This window comes from Adiantum capillus-veneris, chromosome 3, assembly GCF_014529385.1.
Source record: "Adiantum capillus-veneris isolate H3 chromosome 3, ASM1452938v2, whole genome shotgun sequence".
Taxonomy (NCBI): Eukaryota; Viridiplantae; Streptophyta; class Polypodiopsida; order Polypodiales; family Pteridaceae; genus Adiantum; species Adiantum capillus-veneris.
Window position 1 is genome coordinate 80,552,524 of NC_140933.1, and position 13,180 is coordinate 80,565,703.

Sequence of the window (13,180 nt, forward strand, 5' to 3'; positions counted from 1 at the left end):
TACATTGATGTTTTCTTGATTTCTTGTTGTTTTCATTTTCATCTCTAATCCAACATATATATATATATATGTATCTAATCTCATCTCCTTAACCAAACCTATCTCTCTCATTCTTAGTAATTCATCCTCTCTAGGTTCTCTTGCTACAGGTACATCTCTCCTCGCAGTATCCTTATTGCCTACGGGCAAGAATAGGGCTTGGGAGGGAAACTTCTCATCTCTTCACTTCTCTCATATCTATATTTCTCACATACTATCCTAGATGAATAACCCACATGATGATCATTTCTATCGCTTTTACTCTGTACAATCTATTAGAATTAACGTATGGATTAGCCGTAAAATACACTTTCAACAACGTATAGTGTTTCTCTTTGGCCCAGAAAAGCTCAATGAAATACTTCTATCACCGGATCCCATCATACTACCTCTCATAGACTATAATTTTTCTTTTGATGTAAGCGTAGTTATCTTGCTATGAACCAAGAGGATTTGTACACACAATTAATCCCAATCACTAGACAAAATATATATACTACGGTAAGCACAAAGCTATAATTCCAAAGAACAATTCGTAGCCTATTTGGTCAGCCAAGATTGAATGCCATTAACTCATCTATTAACCCTTTTATACTACCCATGATACGATATGACCATAGCCTTGATGTTTTCATCTTTGTGTTGTTTTGACATTCTCTTTTGTGTTCTTTCTTTGTGTGTGTGAGTGCAAGAGAGAAAGAGTGGGTCTTCTTTAATTGCACTTCTTTCCAAACCCTAGTCTTCATGGCATCTATGGTTTAATTCCTTCATATAGTTTTTGTTGGGTTCTCTCACAAACTCTCACAGCCATAAGCCCGGTGCTTTCCCGGCAAGACCGCTCATTTCTCGACAACATACCGGTCGCTGAAGATTTCAGGCTACCCCACCACCAAATTGGAGCTTAGCGTACCGCAGTAGGAACGTGGTTCTACCGCAGGTATCGGAAAGCAATGCCTCTCCCCTAGCCGTTTGCAACGGTGTTCAAGCGGTGCCTTTCTATTTTTAGTGCTACTTGCATGTGCAAGCTACGAGCCTTTTATGTGACTTGTCTCGCCATAGTGCTTGTACATAAATGACCTCCTCGCCTAGCTGCAATGCACTGCAAAATGGCATGGGCAAGTCTATCTCGACTGCAATGGAGACCTACTGTGCCAAAGGCTGTGCCTCTCCACTCCCTTACTCGGCACCGTGCATCTGAAGACTACAATAGGAGAGCTCAACGGTGCTGCATCTTGTCCTTAACTAGCTGAAACTGCTTCTGATACACAAGGCTTTCGTTGTCGTTCTCAAATTGTTAACGTACACAAATAACGTCAGTCAATTCCTCTCTTCTATAACATATATACAGTGTAGAGTTGTGGTAGGCTTAGGTTATTCTGTTTAATTACATCGATGCTCAGCAAAGTCCTACTGGATCTATGTTCACCCATTAGATAGAATCTTATAAGATTCCCCTACATTTTACCTTTCTTTGCTCACAGCAAGGACTGGTAAAAACCCCATAGCCCAAGTAGAGCTCACGACATCAGCTAAATGCGCTCTATTCTGCTTGGCTAACCAACTCAACCAAGAGTCATCATTGCATACGTAGCCCAGCGTGCATGTATTAAAAAAAAGTAGTTTACAAGTGAGCAACACGTTATTCCCTTGTCCTATCCTGCCCCTCCTTGCTTGTCTTTCCACCTGCACCTCACCACCGCTTGGTCGTCATTCCTGTGTTGCCAGTTGTCTCACCCTTGCGACATCTCCGTGCAGCGCTTGTCGCTTGTCAATTCGCCTTTCACCAACTCGCTCACCCTTCAGTTTCCCTTTTGATGATGAAGGCATCTCTCTAGATTCGTCTCAAAGAAACGCTTCCAAGATCGTAACTACATGGAATGCAAAAAAAACGCTACAAAAACCCCTAACAGCATTAACAGCATGTTGATCGTGCGTGAATAAACCCTCATGGTTGACAAAATTGCCACCGAAATTGGGCCGGTCATGCTGCATGTGGGCAGGCTAACGGCCCGTGGTGTCCGGTGATGCTGCATCAACAGGTGCACGTGCGTTGGGGATTCCGTCATACTTTGAACAGTTGGCAGCAAGAATATGTGCAGTCTCTCTCTCTCAAGGAGCGCGCGCCGGCGCGCGCTCCTTGAGAGAGAGAGAGAGAGAGAGAGAGAGAGAGAGAGAGAGAGAGAGTTCTCTGTGCGTGCTTCTTGAGAGAGAGAGAGAGAGAGAGAGAGAGAGAGAGAGAGAGAGACAAAGAGACAAACAGAGACAAGCTGGCCAAGAAAACCTTCCTACAACTTCGACATTCAAGCCATGAGGGCCAAAAAGCTCCCCTAGCTTCTTCTTCCCCACTGTCTTCACCATCGGCCCCAAAGCCACCCTCATCAAATACGCCCGCCTCATTGCCCCCCATGAACAAAACTACAACCATGTCAATGACCTTGTCAAGGGCATCGTCGAAGGCGAAACCCGCGTCCTCGCCGCCCGCCATGACCATGGAGGACATTTTCAAAGGCAGCAAACAATTCAAGCTCGCCGTCTTCGAGAAAGCGCAGCTTGAGCTCAACGAATTTGGCCTCCTCATATACAATGCCAATGTCAAGCAGATCGTCGATGTCCCCAGCCACGAGTACTTGTCCTTCCTCTGCCAAAAGATGCAACCACTAGCGCCAAGATCGCCATCGCAAGTCCAGATTGCAAAACAGAAGGAGCTTCTTGCTCAAGCAAAGACCAAGATCTTTGAGAACACTAGGAAGGCTGAGATGATTCAAGCAGGTGCAGAGCTAGCCAAGAAATCTATGTTGTGGTTACAAGAAGTAGAGCTTGCCAAAATACAAAGTAAAAATGTGGTGGCCATACAAGAAACCGAGCTGAATATACGGGCATCTGTAGTGTGCTGACCACTTTGATTCTTGTTGGTAATTAGGCTTGATTTTCCCATGTGTCTTGTTTGAGAGGAATATCAAAATACTAAAGTACCTGGGACAACACCCTGCGCATGCCATGCCATATTTGTGGAGGGTGGATTGGCACTTACCGCTACCACTTTAGCCTTTTGTGCAATCAATCCTCATGCGGCCTTTTCTATTGGGGAAGGACAAGTCTTTATGTGGTGGATGTGTGGCATATACAGAGGATTGTTCCGGCAAGCCTTGCAAAATAATGCTATCTCAAGAATTCTCCTTGTGATCTTTGCTTAGTCCACTGTTATATGCATTATGCCAAGAGCATCGAGAGATGTAGGGCAGGATTTCTAATGATATTGTTATGACTATGACAATCATAAACCCACCTCCTTCACAGGAAATCCATATTCCTGAAGGCCCAAAGACTCTTTCAGCTAATGGTAATTGATGCATGGTTTTTAGGACCCCTTCTAAAGATGCAATAAAGGCACAGTCAATTGTTGGGGAGATGAGGATACTCTAGTCCAAGGGATCTCGAAAGAGAAGAAAAATCTACTTCACAAGCACCAAAGAGTAAAAAGTGCCATGGACAGAAAATACGTGGGAACGAGCTCTTATGCATGCCTACAACCTATATCTTACAGAATAGCCCATTCTAGGTGTGAATTTATAGTGAAATTTACACGAGGATGTTCGTGTGGACTCACAGCATACTCTGTTTTCACTTTTTTACCGACAGTAAATATTTTTTACCTACAGTAAATATTTTTCACCTACATGGTAAATACAAATCACTTTTTACCTACAGTAACTTTTTTTACCCATGGTAAATATTTTTTACTGCACCATAAGTATTTGGTAGGTAACAGTTCACTGTTACTAGAAGCAGTGATTGGGCATCAACAATACAGTTACAGGAGGAGAAAAGGGGAAAATCTTATGGTAAAGGTGAGTCAACAGGGATAAAGACTTTTGAGTTGAAAAGAGACATGCTGATTTTTTCAAAGAACACATGTCAAAAGAAGCCATCGTTGAGGATTTTTTGAGAATTTGATATTCAAGAGGACCCAGCTGCGACCTCCCCCCCGCAGGTCCCCCCCTGGCATGTGCAGAACCTCCAGTTTCAACAGCCACCTTACCTGCTCTTAAATGTAGGTCAAGGCCTTATCCCCATGTGTCACAATTAAAAAAATCATCATTTACCCTCCCCTCTCACATCACTCTAGAGAATATCTTGATGGTGACATATCAGGTGACCTCAATCTGTTGACCACCCTAAGCAAAAAGTAACCCCAATCAGCGGATTTAAGCATGTTTATCCCTAATCCTAAACCCTCTCAGAAACCTATATAAGGAGGCCTTCTCTCACTCAAAACCAACACTTCACCCACTTCACCAAGCAATGAAGCTATGACGACATTGGTCACAACGAGGAGCTATGGATGGAGCTCTACTCTCTCTCCCTCTCTCTCTCTCCCTCTAGTATGCTACATTACTAGCCCTAAAACCTAAATAAGGAGTCTTCTCTCATGCTCCATGGCCACCATCCTCGCCATCATTCTCTAAGGTATTGATGTGTTGTTAGTAGGATCATACCTACTTGCTGGGTTGATTGTTTTTGACAAGGGATTATGCCATCCTTGGCTTGCTTCTCTATATCCTTGTTATGTATGATCGGATGCCGTTGTATTGTTAAGCTGATGTCTTGTGTATATATATGCTACATAAGGTCCCTAAGATTCGTTTCTATGTGTTTTGCCATATGTTTTGATGCCATCATAATGCCAGAAGTCTCACTTGCCTATGTGCACTATGTGTGAGGTCCCTAAACCTCTTAATTTAGGGTGGTGCTCCCTTTGTTTTGTTCTTTGCTTGTTTGCATGAGGCGTGGTTTGTGGAGTGTGCACGAGTACAGAGGCCACCCGATTGCACTGCTCTTTTTCCCGCCATCATTTTGGTGCCCCCACTGAGGAGGGCTACACAGACCTTTAGTCCACAAGCAATGAAGATGTGCAATCTACAACATGGACGAATGGCGTGAGGAGTTTGCAAATTGGAGAACAGAAGAGGAGGAGGCTTTTGAGGCCTTAAAAGCTTTCATCGAGGTCTTGTTACCAGGTTGCAGTGTAATTGAAATTCAAGAAGTAAGTTCTTCTACATGCCTTGTTCGTGATCGTCGCCAACGAAGGAGAGTAAGAAGAAGAGCTTGATATACCTCTCCTCTTCAATCTATGAGTGCTCCAGAAACCTCCAACGCACACGAGCTTGCAATATTCTACATCAACATACACGAAGGTACTGTGACACACATTAAGGGAAGAGAAAGCATCACCAGACCTCTCTTTCCTGAGGCGCCGACTAAGAGGAGGAAGATCACCTCTACACCTAAGTGGCCCAAGGCCGCAGCGCGTGCTCAAGCGTAAGGTAACATTATGCTTAATCTCATTAATAAGGGATTACATGACCACTACAGGCAAGAAAAAGGCTAGTGAGCAACCAACTTCAACCTCCAACTTGCAACCAAGACTCTCACCCCTAAATCCTCCTGAAGCAAAGAGGCGAAGGCTTGCCTACAAGATTGCCACCTGTCTACAAGTGCTCCCAGTGCACTTTGTGAATCCAGACACCACCAATCCCAAGCCAACCTCCTGTCCGCGTGAAGATCACTTTGGATATTGTCCAAAGTGCTTTGGAGACCGGGTGAAAAGCCTCCCTGCCCTACCTTTGCTGCTAATTTTCAAGAAGTTATCTCAATCTAAGGAAACTATCTTAGTTGATGATGTGCTGCACATTAATGGTGTCACTTTCATTCGTCATGCTGATTATGGTAATAGCATCCAATTGTTGCTTGCTAAAAGGCTCAGCATTGTACAAAGTGTTGCCATCACGCCTTACGTCTTCACAGATGCATCAAGAAGAGTCGAAGTGATCCGAGGTGCTGACCTTCTGTGGCTGATCAGGCTCATTGGTCCCAAGGTGGTGCAACTAAGCTAGGCTCTTGTGTGTAAGTATGGATGCCAATAATGAGAATGATGATCCCCGCATGTTTCCTTTCCATTTTGTGCGTCGTATCCGTGTGAATATTTGTATTGATAGAAAAATCTTTTATCAACAAAGAATAGCCCTGTTGTTTGGAGCCGAGAGACTTGGGGAAATCTTGCGCTCTCCTCATCCTGTCATTCTACCCTTCCTAGACTATTACCATTCCTTTGATGTGTCGATCTTCATCCTATTTTGAGCTAGGTTGTGCTAAAGCTCCAAATTGTAATTACCATACTCTATTTTAAAATAAATTGGAGCTGTTTGTATAATTGTTTACTCTCTCACTTATGGCCTTCCCTAATTTTTATGGTAAGCCTGGGGAGGTTGCTCCAGACTTTTTGGATAATTTGGAAATGGCCTTTCTGGTATCGGGAAGGGATGACGAAGCTACTAAGTTAAGGGCCTTTCCTTTGGTCTTGAGGGAAGGTGCAAAATTATGGTATCAAACTTTGGCACCTGAAGAAAGAAGAGACTGGGAGTCCTTAAAGATGGCCTTCATCGAAGAATTTCGCCGCCATGAGCCTCCAGAGGAGATATGGAGACAGCTCTTAGAGCTACACCAAACATCACCCAATGACTATAGAAGCTATGAAGGAAAGTTTTCCAACCTGTGGGAGAAATGGTGTGCATCACTAGGTGAAGGAGAAAGGGCGCCAAAATGCCTAAAGAAGGACTGTTTCCTGGCAGGGCTTTACCCCATCCTTCGAGAAAAGGTAAAAGGTAAATTCCCAGATACCTTTGATAAAGCTATGACTTATGCAAGGGAGAAGGATAGGAAGTTAAAATTCCAAGCTCAACTACAAGGGGGAATGGAGCCTCCACCGCTAGCTCAACCTATGGCAAGGGTAGTAGCAGGGACAGGAGCAACAGACCAAGAGTCCTCTCAACAAGAATTACTTCAACAAATCACCAATCAACTAGAGAGCCTGTCCATCAATCTGGTTCAAGGTGTAAGGGCTCCCCAGCCAGGAAATGAACGAAATAGACAAGAAGGACAAAGGCAAGCACGTGAGTACATTTGCTACAACTGTGGAGAGGTAGGTCACGGCATGTATTATTGCCCCCATCCACGATGCTATCAAGGAAATGGTAATCAAAGACGGCCTCCTCGCCAGCAAGTCACTCCTCTTCGAGCTAGGCCACTAAATGGACAAAATGCACACGTGGCTCCACCAATCCAAATATTGAGACCCCCTCCTCCACCACCACAAGCACCAGCAGAGATCCCTCCACTACCATCGGGAGGGGAGGACAGGGCTGTCTCTGTCATAAGTCTTGACAATGGTAAGGATAAAGGGAAAGAAAAAATGGAGGAAGCTGCTGCCATGCCAATAAAGAGAGTTAGGAGACAAAGAACTGATGAAATGGAAGCTTCAGAGCCGGATAAAGGGAATGAGGGTTCCTCCCAAGTGATAGGAGACAAGAAAAGGAAAAGTAGGTCAAGGAGGCACATAGGAGTATAAGACTTTCCACTTGGGGTAGGATCCATACCTTACGACCTGGTAGCAGATGTGAGTAAGCAAGGACCAAAGATTTCATGGCAGCAACTCCTCCACCTTTCCCCAAAGATGCGTAGAACCTGGTCTAAGATGGTCAGCACCAGGAGGGCTAAGGCAAAGTCAGTTGGGTCTATTAGTGCAAGAGGCATGAAGGATATCGTGCCAGTCATTGATGCAGAGATTAAGAGTCAGCGAGTCTCCAATGTGTACGTAGATGGTGGAGCCGAGATTTGTGTTATGACAGAGAAATTAATGCATAGGTTGGGTTTGGAAGTAAACGAGCAAACTTCCTTACAAGCTAAGATGGCAAATAATGTAAGGGTGGCTTGTGTGGGAAAGGATAATGGAGTGAAGGTTTCAGCTTTTGGTGTGGCAATCTCAATTGATGGTTATGTGATCCCAACTAAGGGGGAGGGCTATCCGCTAATCCTTGGAAGACCTTGGCTTATGGCTATGAAAGCTAGGCAAGATTGGGAGACAGGTTCCCTTGAGTTGCGACCAAATCATAAGGTAGGTGGCAAGCAACAAAAAATTGTGTATGACATGAAGTAGGATAGACAACAAGACCTAGAGATGGAGACTTATATGGATGAATGGAGCACAATCAGCTACTCTTCATCTGAGGATGAGTCATCTGAGGAGGATGCTAGCTCTTTGGAAGTCATGGGTATAATACTGCGAAACCCAGAAGGAGAAGGTGGTCAAGACTCTCTAAACAAGGAAGAAGCCACAGGCTTAGAGGAGATGCTAGCTAAGGACCTACTAGAAGAAGAGAGAGAACCCTATTTGCAGGTACTAAAGAAGCATGCTGGCCTCTTTATAACTGATTACGAGCACATTAAAGGAGTGACGGTAACCCAACACCATATCCAATTAAAGGAAGGTGCCAAACCAGTTGTGCAAAGTCTAAGGAGATTAGGGCTAGTGCAACAAGATGCACTCTTAAAAGAAGTAAAAAGATTACTCAAGGCAGAATTTATCTACCCAGTGGAAGATTCTGAGTGGGTGTCTCCAGTTGTGGTAGCACCAAAGAAATATGGGAAGTGGAGGGTATGTGTGGATTACAAGCCTCTAAATGCAGCCACAAAAAGGGACCATTTTCCTTTGCCTTTTCAAGATGAAATACTAAATGAAGTGGCTGGTCATGAAAGGTACACAGTGTGTGATGGGTACTCAGGCTACTTCCAAATCAGAATTGCAGATGAAGACCAAAGAAAGACTACCTTCATAACACCTTGGGGGTGTTTTGCTTATAGAGTTATGCCTTTTGGTTTAACTAATGCCCCAGCTACTTTCCAGAGGTTTATGAACTTGGTGTTTCAACCTTACTTTGGTAAGTCCATACGAGTCTTTATTGATGATTTTTGCATTTACAGCTCTAGGGAAGTACATCTGTCCAAGGTTGATGAAGGTTTCACCCGTCTGGCCCAATTGGGTGGGCAATTGAATAAAGACAAGTGCCACATAGGTGAGAGCAAGGTCACTCTACTAGGCCATGTTTTGTCTCAAGATGGTATTGAGGCTGACCCTGAAAAGGTAAAGACATTGTTAGCTTTACCTACTCCTTCAAACGTGAAGCAACTAGTCTCCTTCATTCAAAAGGTTCGCTACATGGGACGATTCATACATCTCCTTTCTCAGGCAATCTATCCTTTGCAGCAGCTCACTAAACACACTACATTGACATGGAGTGAGGAGGGTGAAAGGTGCTTTCAAGAAGTTAAAACCATTTTGAGCTCATTGCCTGTCGTCCTACAACCCACATGGGGTGAATTATTCTATGTAAATCCTAGTGTAGGTCCAGAAGCTCTAGGAGCTGTCTTGATGCAAAAAGACCCAAAGACATCTCTCATGAGACCAGTCTACTTCTCTAGTAGAGTGATGACAGCTGCTGAAAAGGGTTTCAGCAACTGAGCAATTGGTGCTAGCTCTTAAGTTTGCAGTGGAGAAGTTTCGGGCTTACTTACTTCCGAGACAATTTGTGGTGATCACAACTGAGGAGGTTTTTCCATATGCCCTACAACACATGGAATTGTCTCAAAGAATAGCAAAGTGGGTGGTGCAGCTTCAAGAGTTTGACTACACACTACAAGTAGAGGATTCCACCCGTGCTTGTTTGGCAGATGTCCTCACACAAAGGTGTTATGAGAAGGCCAAGAAAGAGGCACCTAGTAAGGTACCGCCTATCCCGAAGCCTGAAGTTCTACTGGGAGCACACAGTCTGTATTTTGATGGGGCTTACAAGAGGACCAAAGACAAGGCATCAACAGGCACAGTAATATTAGGTCCAGAGAAGGAGAAGATCTTTTCAAAAGGGTTTCATCTAAAAGAGGTTCATTCTAACAATGAAGCAGAGTACCATGCCCCTGTTTTAAGGTTGCAATGTTGTCTTTCTCAAGGCATCACAAAGCTAAATGTTTTTGGTGACTCCATGTTGATTGTTAAGCAAATGGTTGGTGTATGGGCCTGTAAAAATGACAAATTGTCTGTTAAGATGAGGGAAGCAAAGGCCTTGTTGAAGGGTTTTAAAGAAGTTCGAATGCACTTTGTACCTAGAGATCAAAATCGAGAAGCAGATGCCTTAGCAGGTGAAGAACTACAAACTCTCATAGTAGGTGCTATCCTTGTGAAAAGTCCTTTATACCAGGGAAAGGAGGAGCTGCATGATTTACTTTACTTTCTTGCGCATTGTGAAGCACCCTCTGGTATGAGTAAAAGTGAACGTAGGTGGTTGGCAAAAAAGGCTACCAGCTATAGCTTAGTGAATGAGGACTTGTATTGTAGAGGGAAAGATGTTGTCTTAAGGAGAGTTCCTGCATCCCAAGAGATAAAGGATATTTTGTTTAGTTGTCATGAAGGTGTGTGTGGTGGCCACTTTGCACAAGAGATTACTAGCAAAAAGATTTTACAAGCAGGGTTTACGTGGCCAAGCCTCCATCGAGATGTACAACATTGGTGCCGCACATGTGAGGTTTGCCAAAAAGCTGGACCAAGGCATCTTACCCATGAAAATCAGCATCCAATCAAAACCTATGGGCCATTTGAAAAATGGGGGATAGATGCAATAGGGCCACTACCTTGCACTCAATCAGGGAAGGAATACATCATTATGGGGGTGGAGTACATGACCAGATGGGCAGAAGCTCGTCCCACAAAGCGCATCACAGCCAAGGACGTGAGTGATTTCATTTTTGAATGCCTTTGTTGCCGTTTTGGCACACCTTTGGAGATTCTCTCGGATAGGGGACCGGGATTTCGAGCTGATTTAGTCGGGCAATTGATGAGCAAGTTAAAAATCAAGCGCAGGCAGTCTACACCATACTACCCTCAGTGCAATGGTCTTGTCGAAAAGGTAAATGGTCTTATATGTAAAATCATCACTAAGCAAGTGCATTTACATCCTAAGGCATGGGACAAACACCTAGATGCAGACTTTGGGCCTACAGAACATCCTTTAAAACATCCTTGGAGTATACACCTTTTCACTTGGTTTACGGTCAAGAGGCACTATTGCCTATAGAAGTGGAGCTAGCGAGCCTCCGAGTTCTAAAAGCACATCAAGAGGATAGTCAAGAGAAGCAGGTGGAAGGAAGAATCATCGATTTGGAGAGGTTAGGGCTAGATCGAGAGTCAGCAGTGAAGTACTATGCAGCCCAGGCAGAGAAGAAACGAAAGAAGTTCAATCGCAACCTTGTCAAGAAAGGTATCAAGGAAGGTTCTTTAGTGCTCAGATACAACAATCGCTTTGATCGCAGGAAGGATCGTAAGTTCTTGCTTAAGTGGGAAGGCCCTTTTGTAGTGATATAGAGGTTCTCAAATGGTAGTTACCAACTAGGTGACCTAGATGGTAAGGTACATCAGACCCCGGTAAATGGTTGGCGATTGAAGGCCTACCAATGTTGTCTTTCACAGCCATATGCTGGTGAAATCAATGCTAAGGATGGTTCAGAGGAGAGCTCATCATATTCGAGCTCCAACTAAGGTAACAATCATGTACATAGTCGTTTATAAAAAATAAAAATAAAAAAGAAGCTTCGTCAAAAAAAAAAAAGGAAAAAAGAGAAGAAAAAAAGAAAAAAAGAGAATGCTACCAGTGAAAGCGGATATTGACAATGGATGGGGTATGGCTTTCAAGGGTCTAGGAGACCAGTTTTTAGTCATGGATGGATACAATTATGCATCAGAAAGGACTAAACAGGGTGCATCAGCCAAGAAAGCAGTAACATGGCAAATTCAATTGGTACCAGGTGGGTAAGTATTCAAGAGAACCCTATTGTAGCACAACCTACAGCTAGAGGCATCAAATACCTCTAGCTTAAGGGGGAGGGCTATATGATGCATGGTTTTTAGGACCCCTTCTGAAGATGCAATAAAGGCACAGTCAGTTGTTGGGGAGATGAGGATACTCTAGTCCAAGGGATCTCAAAAGAGAAGAAAAATCTACTTCACAAGCACCAAAGAGTAAAAAGTGCCATGGACAGAAAATACGTGGGAACGAGCTCTTATGCATGCCTACAACCTATATCTTACAGAATAGCCCATTCTAGGTGTGAATTTATAGTGAAATTTACACGAGGATGTTCGTGTGGACTCACAGCACAGCATACTCCGTTTTCACTTTTTTACCGACAGTAAATATTTTTTACCTACAGTAAATATTTTTCACCTACATGGTAAATACAAATCACTTTTTACCTACAGTAACTTTTTTTACCCATGGTAAATATTTTTTACTGCACCATAAGTATTTGGTAGGTAACAGTTCACTGTTACTAGAAGCAGTGATTGGGCATCAACAATACAGTTACAGGAGGAGAAAAGGGGAAAATCTTATGGTAAAGGTGAGTCAACAGGGATAAAGACTTTTGAGTTGAAAAGAGACATGCTGATTTTTTCAAAGAACACATGTCAAAAGAAGCCATCGTTGAGGATTTTTTGAGAATTTGATATTCAAGAGGACCCAGCTGCGACCTCCCCCCCGCAGGTCCCCCCCTGGCATGTGCAGAACCTCCAGTTTCAACAGCCACCTTACCTGCTCTTAAATGTAGGTCAAGGCCTTATCCCCATGTGTCACAATGAAAAAAATCATCATTTACCCTCCCCTCTCACATCACTCTAGAGAATATCTTGATGGTGACATATCAGGTGACCTCAATCTGTTGACCACCCTAAGCAAAAAGTAACCCCAATCAGCGGATTTAAGCATGTTTATCCCTAATCCTAAACCCTCTCAGAAACCTATATAAGGAGGCCTTCTCTCACTCAAAACCAACACTTCACCCACTTCACCAAGCAATGAAGCTATGATGACATTGGTCACAACGAGGAGCTATGGATGGAGCTCTACTCTCTCTCCCTCTAGTATGCTACATTACTAGCCCTAAAACCTAAATAAGGAGTCTTCTCTCATGCTCCATGGCCACCATCCTCGCCATCATTCTCTAAGGTATTGATGTGTTGTTAGTAGGATCATACCTACTTGCTGGGTTGATTGTTTTTGACAAGGGATTATGCCATCCTTGGCTTGCTTCTCTATATCCTTGTTATGTATGATCAGATGCCGTTGTATTGTTAAGCTGATGTCTTGTGTATATATATGCTACATAAGGTCCCTAAGCTTCGTTTCTATGTGTTTTGCCATATGTTTTGATGCCATCATAATGCCAGAAGTCTCACTTGCCTATGTGCACTATGTGTGAG